At 43.9% G+C, this 12,635-nt stretch overlaps 1 pseudogene; it reads right to left on the bottom strand.

Annotated features, from left to right (window-relative positions):
- Nucleotides 1-3,231: 3,231 nt before the first annotated feature.
- Nucleotides 3,232-6,206, bottom strand: LOC108536653 (T-complex protein 1 subunit eta-like; annotated as a pseudogene).
- Between the last annotated feature and the right edge of the window lie 6,429 nt (nt 6,207-12,635).

Raw genomic sequence — 12,635 nt, 5'->3', positions numbered from 1 at the left:
GGCCCTCTGGGAGCTGTTTCTTTAAAATTTAGAGAACTGACAACTGAGGTAGGGGCCTTGCAACACCAAAGGGTGAAGGCCAGAAAAGAAATTAAAGTTTACAACGGGCTCCAACTGGCACCGGCCTCCTGTCCCCCGCCCTGGGTTCATGTGGCTGGGAAGCCTGATGTTCTGTTTCAACAGTGGATCGAAAGCTGACTTTCAGAGCAACACAAGCCCAGGGGTAAATTTTTAGCACAGACATAACTTTCTAAGTTGCTTTTCCCCTACCCCTCATTTTTCAGTTGCTTTAAAGAGGCCACAGAGAACTGAAAATCAAATCGAAAGTTTAAGAGACAAGTGCAAAAATGCAACTGGGTAAGGGGACAGAGCCACCAGCCTGGACAAATAATGTGCCTGGAAAAACAGCATCCTCTGCTGGGGCCAGGTGCAAGAGATTTATAGTTGAGTTTTGCAGACGTTTCGTCACGTTATGAGCCAGCCTCCGGAGACCCTCACAAAATTCTGCTTACGATAAAAGAACAAACTAGCTGATAAAAGCAGCTGTTGCCTATAAACCACTGTGGGGATTGCAATTGAGTAGAGGATTTATTAGTCTGGGCTCTCTGTGCATATTAAGAACTGCTCCACGTGTTTCAATCAGAAGAGATGAGCCAGAGCAGAGAGGGTTGCTTCCCACTCACATGATGGCCAACAGGCCACACTGACCCCCACCCCATCACTTACTCTACTAGAGACCAGAGGGAAGATTCTTGCTGAAATTAAGTCACAGAGGATCTAGCCTCACATTTCCCTATCTCGTCTCCCACAAAAACCCACAGAAATAATCAGTCACTCTCTCCATCCACTGCATTCCCCACACATCCTTCACAACAGCCCTTCTCACGAAGGGCTTGCAGATCTGCCTGGCCTCCTAGATCATGGACTTCTTTCATTTATCTCTGTATTGCTAATGATGAGTTCTGTGCTGGGCACACAGGGAGGCCTCAGAATGAATGGATATAGACGTGACAGGCTCTAAAGCCCCATATACATAGGTTATGACTGTCCCACCCAAACAGCATGGAGGGGTGGGGGAAGCAATGCCGAGGTACCTGTTGGACTTGAGGACTGACAACAAAAAGGGGAGGAGAGGTGCAATGAAGGCATTATGAAGGTGTTTCTTCCCCAGAGAAGGGCCGTCTTTGTGGCTACTCTACCCAGCCATCAATCTCTGTGCTAACTGCTGCTTTTTTCTCAGGATGAAGGCTCTTTCTTAAGGAATGGCCCTATAACAGAATGAAGGTACTTATTAAGGGTGCAGATATCTGGCCCCTCCCCATACATACTAGATCGGAATCTCTGGGCTGGGGCCCTATAGTCTCAGAAAATGACTTTCCTTTGCTCTATGTGGAAACCAAGAAGAAGCCTTCCAGGAAGGATGGGGAGGAAGAGAGTGCCTGGAAGGGGTGCCCCTGTCATTCCTTCAGAAGCACTGGCTTTCCCCTACCACTTTTACATCAAAGTCAAAAGTGTAGGACTCTGGTAGACCATGCCAGGATTTGCTCCAACCCTCTTGGCTATGGGATCAGAAGGGAGGGTAACTGGCAAGGTTGCAGCTGTCCTGGAAGAGGCTTTGATACTTTATGTGCCACTGCCAAGTCAGATGGGGGTAACTCTGCACTGCAGGAAGTCTCGCTCTGTCGCCCAGGCTGGAGTGCAGTGGTGCGATCTCGGCTCACTGCAACCTCCACCTCCCGGGTTCAAGCAATTCTCCTGCCTCAGCCTCCTGAGTAGCTGGGACTAAAGGTGCATGCCACCACACCCAGCTAATTTTTATATTTTTAGTAGACACAGGGCTTCACCATGTTGGCCAGGATAGTCTCAATCTCTTGACCTCATGATCCACCAGCCTGGCCTCCCAAAGTCCTGGGATTACAGGTGTGAGCCACTGCACCCAGCCCTCTTTTTTTTTTTTTTTGTAGAGACCTTGCTGCATTGCCCAGGCTGGTCTAAACTCCTGACCTCAAGCCACCCTCCCACCTTGCCCTCCCAAAGTGCTGAGATAAGCCATTGTGCCTAGCCTAAATATGCTCTTGCTTACCTTTTATACAATATTGATGTATCACTTACTCAAAAAATAAATCAGGCCGCGTGTGGTGTACAGCAGTTCACATCTGTAATCCCAGCATTTTGGGAGGCCAAGGCAGGCAGATCACTTGAGTTCAGGAGTTCAAGACCAGCTTAACCAACACGAGACCTTGTCTCTACTAAAAATATAAAAATTAGCCGGGCATGGTGGTAGTCGCCTGTAATCCCAGCTACTCAGGAGGCTGAGGCAGGAGAATCGCTTGAACCTGGGAGGCACAGGTTGCAGTGAGCTAAGATTGCACCTCTGCACTCCAGCCTTGGTGACAGAGTAAGACTCCACCTCAAAAAAATAAATAAAAAGTATTTTAAATTTAAAAAGAACAATGAAAAGGATGGCATTTTAAGAGACAAAAAGCTAAGAGGAAACAAAATAAAAAGAATAACAATTGTACTTAAATACTATATAGTTATTTCTGAGCACTATAAACATGCTTGTTTCTATTTAGCCATTTCTTGTCTCTATGAGGGAAGTTAAAAAACCTCTTTATTGGCTGGGTGAGGTATCTCACACCTGTAATCCTAGTACTTTGAGAGGCCAAGGTGGGCAGATCAGAAGGTCAAGAGATTGAGACCATCTGGCTAACATGGTGAAACCCCATCTGTACTAAAAATACAAAAAATTAGCCAGGCTGAGGCAAGAGAATGGCGCGAACCCGGCAGGCGGAGTTTGCAGTGAGCCGAGATGGCGCCACTACACTCCAGCCTGGGCGACAGAGCAAGACTCCATCTCAAACAAACAAACAAAAACAAACAAACAAACAAACTTCTTTATTACATATACATACACATAAGCAAGCAACTCCCATTTGTAGAGCAAAATACAAATGCTTGAGCTGGGATTCACAATCCTCTTCGCAATTTGGTTCCAGTCCACCCTTACTGACCCATTTCCTGCCATCCTTCCATCCTTCTATGAACTTGTTATCTGCGATACTGCACTATTATTTGCCAGTTCTGGAGGGTAAAGGCAACAAACACAATGCCTGGCACACAGCAAACTTTCATACAGAGTCTTTCATCCAGTTGGTCTCTCCGAGACCCAGTCCTCAGGTTCAAGACATTGATATTTCAAATATGTCAGACTAAAATACTGACGTTTCTTTAGAAATACCAGGGTGCAGCAATGTCAGTCTTCAACTGTGGTGCCCGTGGTCTCCAGATAAACACAGCTTCCTTACTCTTCCAGGAAGAAGGAAACATTGAATAGGATATCTGAAATAGAGAGAGAGAAAAACTGACATTATCACCTCTCCTGGGAACATAAAACACACAGAGGTACAGCAAGGGCATCTTTCTTTTTTTTTTTTTGAGATGGAGTCTTGCTCTGTCGCCCAGGCTGGAGTGCAGTGGCACGATCTCCGCTCACTGCAAGCTCCGCTGTCTCCTGGGTTCACGTCATTCTCCTGCCTCAGCCTCCCGAGTAGCTGGGACTACAGGCGCCCACCACCACGCCTGGCTAATTTTTTTGTATTTTTAGTAGAGACGGAGTTTCACCGTGTTCACCAGGATGGTCTGGATCTCCTGACCTTGTGATCCGACCCCCTCGGCCTCCCAAAGTGCTGGGATTACAGGTGTGAGTCACCGTGCCCGGCCAGCAAGGGCATCTTTCTAGTGCTTCCAAAGAGGTGAGCCACAGGGAGAGAAAAGAGGAGAGGAGACCTGAAGGAAGAACACAATCCAGTACCTTGTACAGGATCTTGGTGTTCATTCGGTCCCAGGCCTTGGACAAAGCTTGGGGGTTTGCCAAGTCTCCCCGTTGAATAGAGGAAAGAAGATATTTTCTCTTCAGGTAAGTTTCTGGAAGTTGAGGATTGCTCAAAAGAAAATGAAATATGCTGAAGGGAAAAAAACACCCTAGTGAGAACCAGAGGGAGCTATAAAATTGAAAGTGCAGATATCCTTACATTTTACCAGGTGGGCCTGATTCACCTAGGCTACAGATATTTCCTGAGCAACTATTTACTAATATGGCTTTGTGCTATAGGGAAAGAGGAAGGAAACCATCTCTGAAATCTGGGATCTCAGCATGGTGAGGACAAAACCAGATCCTGAGAAGAAAGAACAAAAGTGACATGAAAGGTAAAGCTCAGTGGAGGTCCAAAGGATAAACACAACTAATTCAGAGGACAGCAGGGACACTCCAGCTGGTAGGAAACATAAACAAAGGCACAGAAGCAGAGATGCATAGAACGAATCCAGGGAAAGCAAATCTTCCAGTCATGGATGCCACATGGAGAGCAGTCGGAAAGGCTGAAAGGTAAACTGAGCCAAAACAGAATACTGCCAGGGCATTGATCCATACCATAACTGGCTCCCAGCCTTGAGAAGGCCTCAAAGTTGTCAGCAATGTCCTTGTTGTTGATGTTTACCTCATATCACGTGCCCCCAGGCATGCTGAGCCTGCAGCTTGTTAAGAATCTTTGTGGCATCAAAGCCAGCCTTATTGCACGGCTGGTGTGGGGTAATCTCCAAGGCCTTTGTATATGCCCCAATCAACAGCTGCTGTTTTCTTGGAATAGTCCTTGGGGAATCCCGAAGGTACTTAAAGAACTCCCTCTCAATGACCCCGCCACCAGCCACCACTGACTCATTCTTGATGGTACCATGCAGGGACCGCTCTGTCTCCTCCATAAACTGCTTGGCACTGCCACAGAGGATGAAGGTTCATGTCTTGGCCTTGGGGCAGCCAATAAAAAAATTTTACCTCTCACCTTTAAATCTGGGTCTCTTCAAATACCTGGCATCGACCCAACACATCTGCTGAGACAGCATTCGGACTGGTCTGGATTGAGACTTCACAGGCCATCATCATGCTCTTCAGCTTATCCTCAGGTACTCAGCCAGCACAGAACATGTCCCTGTCAGCAAAGTACTGGGTGGCCACGTCCCCAATGGGGAGTCTGGACAAGACAACTTTGGCTCCAGAATGATGGATCCTCTCTAACTTGTCATAGAGAATGTTCTACTTGGTATCAACAATCTCCTGATAATCCTTAAGTGTGTGGACTCTTATCTCAGCATTATCTTTCTCAGCTTTCAACTGGAGCTCAGTATTCAAAAGGGCAATCTTGGCCAGGAACGGTGGCTCATGCCTGTAATCCCAGCACTTTGGAAGGCCGAGGCAGGCCAATCACGAGGTCAGGAGTTTGAGACCAGCCTGACCAACATGGTGAAACCCCGTCTCTACTAAAAATACAAAAATTAGCCAGGTGTGGTGGCGCATGCCTGTAATCCCAGGTACTCAGGAGGCTGAGACAGGAGAATCACTTGATCCCAGAAGGCAGTAGTTGCAGTGAGCTGAGATCAGGCCACTGCACTCCAGCCTGGGTGACAAGAGCGAAACTCCGTTTCAAAAAAAAAAAAAAAAAAAAGGCAATCTTGGGGTCATAGTATTTTTGAGGGGGTTGTATTTCAAACCCAGCGTAAGAGAAAGTCTTCTTGAATGCAACACCAGCTACCAGCAAGGGCTCCACCCTGTACCTTCTTGATTCCAATCATTTTAAGCTGCAGCAAATCATTGAGCATCATCACTGCATCCACCACCATTTTAGCAAAGAAAGCCTTCTGCTGTGAGATCAGCTTGGAGGTCAGAGCAGTCCTGGCACACTACTCCAGAAGATTCCTCTGCTCCACTTTATCTCCCTCCTTCACAGTCACAGCAAACTCTCTGATCTTGTTAACTGCCAACTGGGTGGCTGTGCAGAAAGCTCGAATGTGAGCTGAAGGTGTAAAACATCCTTCATCTACAGTTTCACCTGCTTCAGAAACTCTGCAGCCAGCAAGGTCAGTGAGGTGGTGCCATCACCCACCTCAGCATCTTGGGATTTGGTAATGTCTACTAATGTCTTTGCTGCAGGATGGACAACATCAAGAAGTTTCAGAATTGTGGCCACCTCATTAGAAATTGTTGCTTTGCCTCTGCCATCCACAATAAGCTCGTCCATGCCATGGGCACCCAGGGTGGTTCTTACAGGCTTAGCAATCACCTGGCAGGCACTGAGGTTATTCATAAGCTGGGGGATACCTTGGGAGCTATCAGTCCCCTCTTTCAATAGGATAACTAGTGTGGGCATCATTTTGGAAGCTTATTCAGCAGCCTGTTACTCTCCTCTCTTCTCTGTGACAGGTTCCCCCAGCAACCCACCTAATTTTTGACTTTTTAATAATTGTCATTCTGGCTGGTGTGAGATGGTGTCTCATTGTGGTTTTGATTTGCATTTCTCTGATGATTAGAGATGTTCAGAGGTTTTTCATGTTTGTTGACCACTTGTATGTCTTCTTTTGAGAAGTGTCTGTTCATGTTCTTTGCCCACTTTTTAATGGGATTATTTGGTTATTGCTTGTTGAATTAAGTTTCTTATAGATTCTGAGTATTAGACCTTTGTTGGCTGCACAGTTTGCAAATATGTTCTCCCATTCTGTAGGTTGTCTGTTTACTCTGTTGATAGTTTCTTTTTGCCTGGCAGAAGCGCTTCAGTTTAATTAGGTCTCACTTGTCAATTTTTGGTTTTGTCGCAGTTGCTTTCGAGGACTTGTTACAAATTCTTTCCCAAGGCCAATGTCCAGAATGGTATTTCTGAAAATTTCTTCTAGGATTCTTTTTTTTTTCTTTTTTTTTTGAGACGGAGTCTCACTCTGTTGCCCAGGCTGGAGTGCAGTGGCACAATCTCGGCTCACTGCAAGCTCTGCCTCCTGGGTTCACGCCATTCTCCTGCCTCAGCCTCCCGAGTAGCTGGGACTACAGGCGCCTGCCACTATGCTCGGCTAATTTTTTGTATTTTTAGTAGAGACGGGGTTTCACCGTGTTAGCCAGGATGGTGTCAATCTCCTGATCTCGTGATCTGCCCGCCTCGGCCTCCCAAAGTGCTGGGATTACAAGCATAAGCCACTGTGCCTGGCCTCTTCTAGGATTCTTATAGTTTGAAGTCTTATATTTAAATCTTCAATCCGGCTGAGCGTGGTGAGCCACGCCTGTAATCTCAGTACTCTGGGAGGCCAAGGCAGTTGGATCACCTGAGGTAGGGAGTTCGAGACAAGCCTGGGCATCATGGTGAAACTCCATCTCTACTAAAATACAAAATTAGCTCAGCATGGTGGCAGGCACCTGTAATCCCAGCTACTCAAGAGGCTGAGTCAGGAGAATTGCTAGAAGCCAGGAGGCGGAGGTTGCAGTGATCTGAGATCATGCCACTGCACTACAGCCTAGGCGACAAGAGCAAGACACCTCAAAACAAAACAAAACAAAACAAAAAAACAACTACAATCCATCTTGAGTTGATTTTGCATATGGTGAAAGTTAAGGGTCCAGTTTCATTTTCTGCATATAAATAGCCAACTATCCCAGCACCATTTATTGAATAGGGAATACCTTTTCCCATTGTTTATTTGTGCCAACTTTGTCAAAGATCAGATGGCTGCAGACGTGCAGCTTTATTTCTGGGTTCTCCGCCGGGCGCGGTGGCTCAAAGCCTGTAATCCCAGCACTTTGGGAGGCCGAGCGGGGATCACTAGTCAGGAGATCGGACCCCTCCTGGCTACACAGTGAAACCCCGTCTCTACTTAAAAATACAAAAAAAACTGCGGGCGGAGGTGGCGGGCGCCTGTAGTCCAGCTACTCGGGAGGCTGAGGCAGGGAGAATGGCGTAACCAGGAGGCGGAGCTTGCAGTGAGCTGAGATCGGCCACTGCACTTCCAGCCTGGGCGGCAGAGCGAGACTTCCTCTCAAAAAAAAAAAAAAAAAAAGTTTCTATTTCTGGGTTTCTTTCTGTTCGAGCCATTATTGTAAGTGAATTAATGCAACAACCAGAAAACCAATACTGCATGTTCTCACTATATAAGATAGCTTGAGTAAGCTGATGTGATGCTTGCTTTTTTTTTTTTTTTTTTTTTTTTTTTTTTTTTTTTGCTTAGGATTGATTTGGCGAATGGAGCTGCTTCTGAGTTTCATATGAATTTTAGAATAGTTTTCTTCTAATTGTGTGAAAAACATTGGAAGCTTGATAGGAATAGCATTGAATCTCCAGATTGCTTTGGGCAGTATGGCCATTTTAATGTTACTGATTCTTTCAACCTATGAGCGTGGAATGTTCTTCCATTTGCTTGTGTCATCTATGATTTCTTTCAGCAGTATTTTGTGGTTATCCCTGCAGAGATCTTTCATCTCCTTGGTTAGATGTATTCCTAGGGGTGTGTGTGTATTGTAAATGGGATGGCATTCTTGATTTGGCCCTCAGCTTGAACGTTATTGGTGTATAGAATAACTAATTTTTGTGCGTTGATTTTGCATCCTAAAATTTTACTGAAATCACTTATCAGTTCTAGGAGCCTTTTGGCAGCCTCTTTAAGGTTTTCTAGTTATTATCATACCAGCAGTGAAGAGAGACAGATTTGGATGTCTTTTCCTTGTCTCTGTTGCCTGATTGCTCTGGCTATGACTGCCAGTACTATATTGAATAGAAGTGGTGAGAGTGAGCATCCTTGTCTTGTTCCTGTTCTTAAGGGGAATGTTTCCAGCTGTTTCCCATTCAGTATGATGTTGGCTGTGGGTTTGTCATAGACGGCTCTTATTATTTTGAAGTATGTTCCTTCAATGACTAGTTTGTTGAGAGTTTTTGCCATGAAGGTATGTTGGATTTTATTGAAAGCTTTTTCTGCATCTATTGAGATGATCATATGGTTTTTGCTTTTAATTCTGCTTATATGGTGAATCATATTTATTACTATGCATATGTTAAACCACCTTGCATCCCAGGAATAAGGAAAATACGCAGCTATTGTCAGGCAGTGGACAACAGAGAGTGCAAGACTGCTATCCTTGAGAGAAGGGAAATTCCTATGGTGGACTCTACAACTGTCTGCCTGGGGACAATTCCCCATGGTGCTATGAGCTGATGTCCATGCAGAGCACAGGGGTCTCACTAGGAATAGAAGGGAGAGATCAGAGCTTGGGGCAGCTAAAGTGACTGGAATTTGTAGGAGAGGTCACTGAAGAGGGAACTGATAAGTGGAGAGGAGGGGCAGAAGTCTCTGTGGGAGTCCTTGGCCAAGTGGTGCATGCTCAGAGTGAGACCTCCTAAAGCCTGCCAGAGAACCACTGCTATGGGGTTGAAACAGAGACAGTAGAGGCAGAGCAATGTTGCAGGACGTTGCGGGAGGAGAGAGGAGAGATGTTGTTAATACTTTATTAACACCACGAACATCCTAAGGCCATTGCTTAGAAATAAGGGTCATGTTCCAGAGTGAGATCTACCCAACAAAGCTTAAAATCAATCCCTGTCAAGATGAGCAGGGGAGACAGAGTTTTGAGGTTGTATTTAGAAGGTCATAGGAACTAATCTATCCACAGACCTACCTAATAGAGCATAAAACCAAGCCTTCTAAAGTTCAGGATGGTTAACAGATCATTGAATTGCCTACTGGAACAAAAATCAACACAGTTCAGAGGAAAATAACAGAATACAGAGTTTCTACAATGTGTCATCAATAATAGCCAAGATGAAATAATGAAAAATCTCTGGACAGTATGGCGGTTTTGTAAAATGGTTGCCAATTCTTTGACACACTTCCCATCAAGAGGCAGAGTCTCTGTCTTTTCCCCTTGACTCTCGGTGGGTGCTATAGTCTCGATGTGTCCCCCAAAATTCATGTGTCAGAAACTTAATCCCCAGTGCACCAGTGTTGGGATGTGAGGCATTTTGGGAGATGTTTAGTCAGACCACTCAGGCCAATGCTGTGAGAAAGCCAAGCCACATGTTGGTAGTAAAGCCAGTGGGTCTAGATGTCAAATCATCCTAACCCCGGCATCAGACATGCTAGTAAAGGAATGTCCATGTAATTCCACCAAGAATCCAGTCACCACTTTCTGGTCTTTCCAGCCACAGAACAGAGACAAACAATACTTATTGTGCCCTCTCCAAATTTCCTGACCCACAGAATATATGAGAACCCATAAAACGGTTGTTGTTTTAAACCATTAAGCTTTGGGGTAGTTGTTTTGTTTTACAAAGCAAAAATAATCAGTGCAACCTGCAAAGTAGCAGGAAAATGTTACCCAAGGAAAAAAGCAGTCAATAAAAACAAACTCTGAACTAATCCAGATGTTTGAGTTAGCAGACAAAGCTTTACTACGTACACAGTCATTCATGTCATCTGAAAAGAGAAACAGTTTTATTTCTTTCTCTGCAGTCCTCTCCAGTGTCTGGTCCCTACCCCTTTCCTATCACCTATTCAATCAGAAATACTGTCAGCTTCCAGTATTTTATAGGTGCCATGGAAACTTAGGTGCTTGGGCATTGAGTATTTCTTTTTTGGCAAAGGGAATGATCTTCAGACTAACCAGAGAGAACAAACACTAGTTAGAGGAGGAATGACCATCAGGGAGTCCTAACTGCTCTCGGTGAGCCCAGGTTTCCTAATCTACATGAATGACAGCCCCAGATACCAATTTGCAAATGAGAGGACTGGACCATTGTTTGTGATCTTTGAGAGATGATGGACATTATCAAAGGTGTCTAGACTACAGAAATGGGCAAAAATTATTCCAAACATCAAGAGGGGAGTATAGTTTATTTTGCAAAGACTATATCAGCATGTCTGCTATCAATCCTGTAAAACATTCTAGCAACAGTTTTTGAGGGTCTATTTGGAAAATTCTGAAAAAGGCAACAATGCTCATCGGAACCTTAAATTGCTTACTAAATTTCCCAGTATATTTTTATTTTTTAAATTGCTGTTATAAATTGGCAAGTATGAGAATACAATAGCCTCAACTCCAAGATTTTTGACAACTTTGAATGATATGTTTGTGGAGAAGATGGAAATATATGGGCTGGATAAGGGCAACTGGGTGGATTAATAACCTAATAATCGCCGGGCCTGGTGGCTCACACCTGTAATCCCAATACTTTGGGAGGCCGAGGCGGGTGCATCACCTGAGGTCAGGAGTTTGGAACAGCCTGACCAACATGGAGAAACCCTGTCTCTACTAAAAATACAAAATTAGCCAGGCATGGTGGCACATGCCTGTAATCCCAGCTTCTCAGGAGGCTGAAGCAGGAGAATCAATTGAACCCGGGAAGCAGAGGTGGCAGTGAGCCAAGATCACGCATTGCACTCCAAGCTGGGCAACAAGAACGAAATTCTGTCTCAAAATAAATAAATAAATAAATAAATAAATAAATAAATAAATACCTAATAATCACAGAGGATTCAAATTAATGAATTGATATCAATGTTGGCATAGGTGTTTAATGAAGTGTCTCAAGGCTCTCCCCTTAGCCTTCTCATAGTCCATATTTTACATAGATTTCTTGGATGAAGACATAGAAGGCAGGATCATCAGTTTATAGAGGATACAAAGCCAGGTGAGTAAAAAGTATCTTGAGACAAAAATGGAACCACAACATGGCAAAACTTACGTGATGCAGTAAAAGCAGTTCTAAGATGGATGTTGCTATTGTCTGGATGTTGCTATTGTCTGGATGTGTTCTCTCTAAAATTCAGATGTTACCAATGTGGCAGTGTTAAGAGGTGGGCCTTTAAGAGTTGATTAGGTCATGAGGGTTCCTCCTTCCTTGATAGAATTACTACTCTTATAAAAGAGGTTTCATGTACCATTTGGCTAGCTTGCCCTTCTGCCTTCCACCATGTGAGGATGCAGCAAGAAGGCCCTCACCAGACACTAAATGCCAGTGCCTTGATCTTAAACTTCTCAGTTTCCAGAATTGTGAGAAAATAAATTTATGGTATTTATAAATGACCCAATCTCAGGTATTTTGTTATAGCAGCACAAAACAGACTAAGACAGATGTTTATAGCAATAAATGCCTAGATTAAGAAAAAAGATTCAGAAGAACATTAAGTCTAATAAATAAATAATAAAAAAAGAAAAAAGGAAGATCTCAAATAATGTAACTTTAAACCCCAAGGAACAGAAAAAAAAGCAAATTAAGCCCAAAGTCAGCAGAAGGAAGGAAATAATAAAAATTAGAGCAGAAATAAATGAATTTGAGAACAGAAAAACAATAGAAGAGAGAAGAGATAAACAAAACTAAGAGTTGGTTTTTTGAAAAGATAAAATTGACAAACCTAAGCTAGATTAATGAAAAAAATACACTCAAATGATTAAAATTATGAATGAAAGAAAGACACTACAATTGATATCACAGAAAGACACAGGATCATAAGAGACTAGTATAAACCATTGTATGCCTACAAATTGGATAACTTAGAATAAATGGATACATTGCTAGAAACATAACCTACCAAGACTGCACCGTGAAGAAAGAAAATCAGAATAGACAATTAGTGAGTAAGAAGATTGAATCAACAATCAAAAATCTCTTCACGGAACACTTGGACACAGGAAGGGGAACATCACACACCGGGGCCTGTTGTGGGGTCCGGGGACAGGGGAGAGATAGCATTAGGAGATATGCCTAATGTAAATGAAGAGTTAATGGGTGCTGCACACCAACATGACATATGTATACATATGTAACAAACCT

This window comes from Rhinopithecus bieti, unplaced genomic scaffold (assembly GCF_001698545.2).
Source record: "Rhinopithecus bieti isolate Rb0 unplaced genomic scaffold, ASM169854v2 scaffold_13747, whole genome shotgun sequence".
Lineage (NCBI taxonomy): Eukaryota > Metazoa > Chordata > Mammalia > Primates > Cercopithecidae > Rhinopithecus > Rhinopithecus bieti.
The sequence above is the reverse complement of the archived record's forward strand: the minus strand, read 5'-3'. Positions and strand labels throughout refer to the sequence as shown.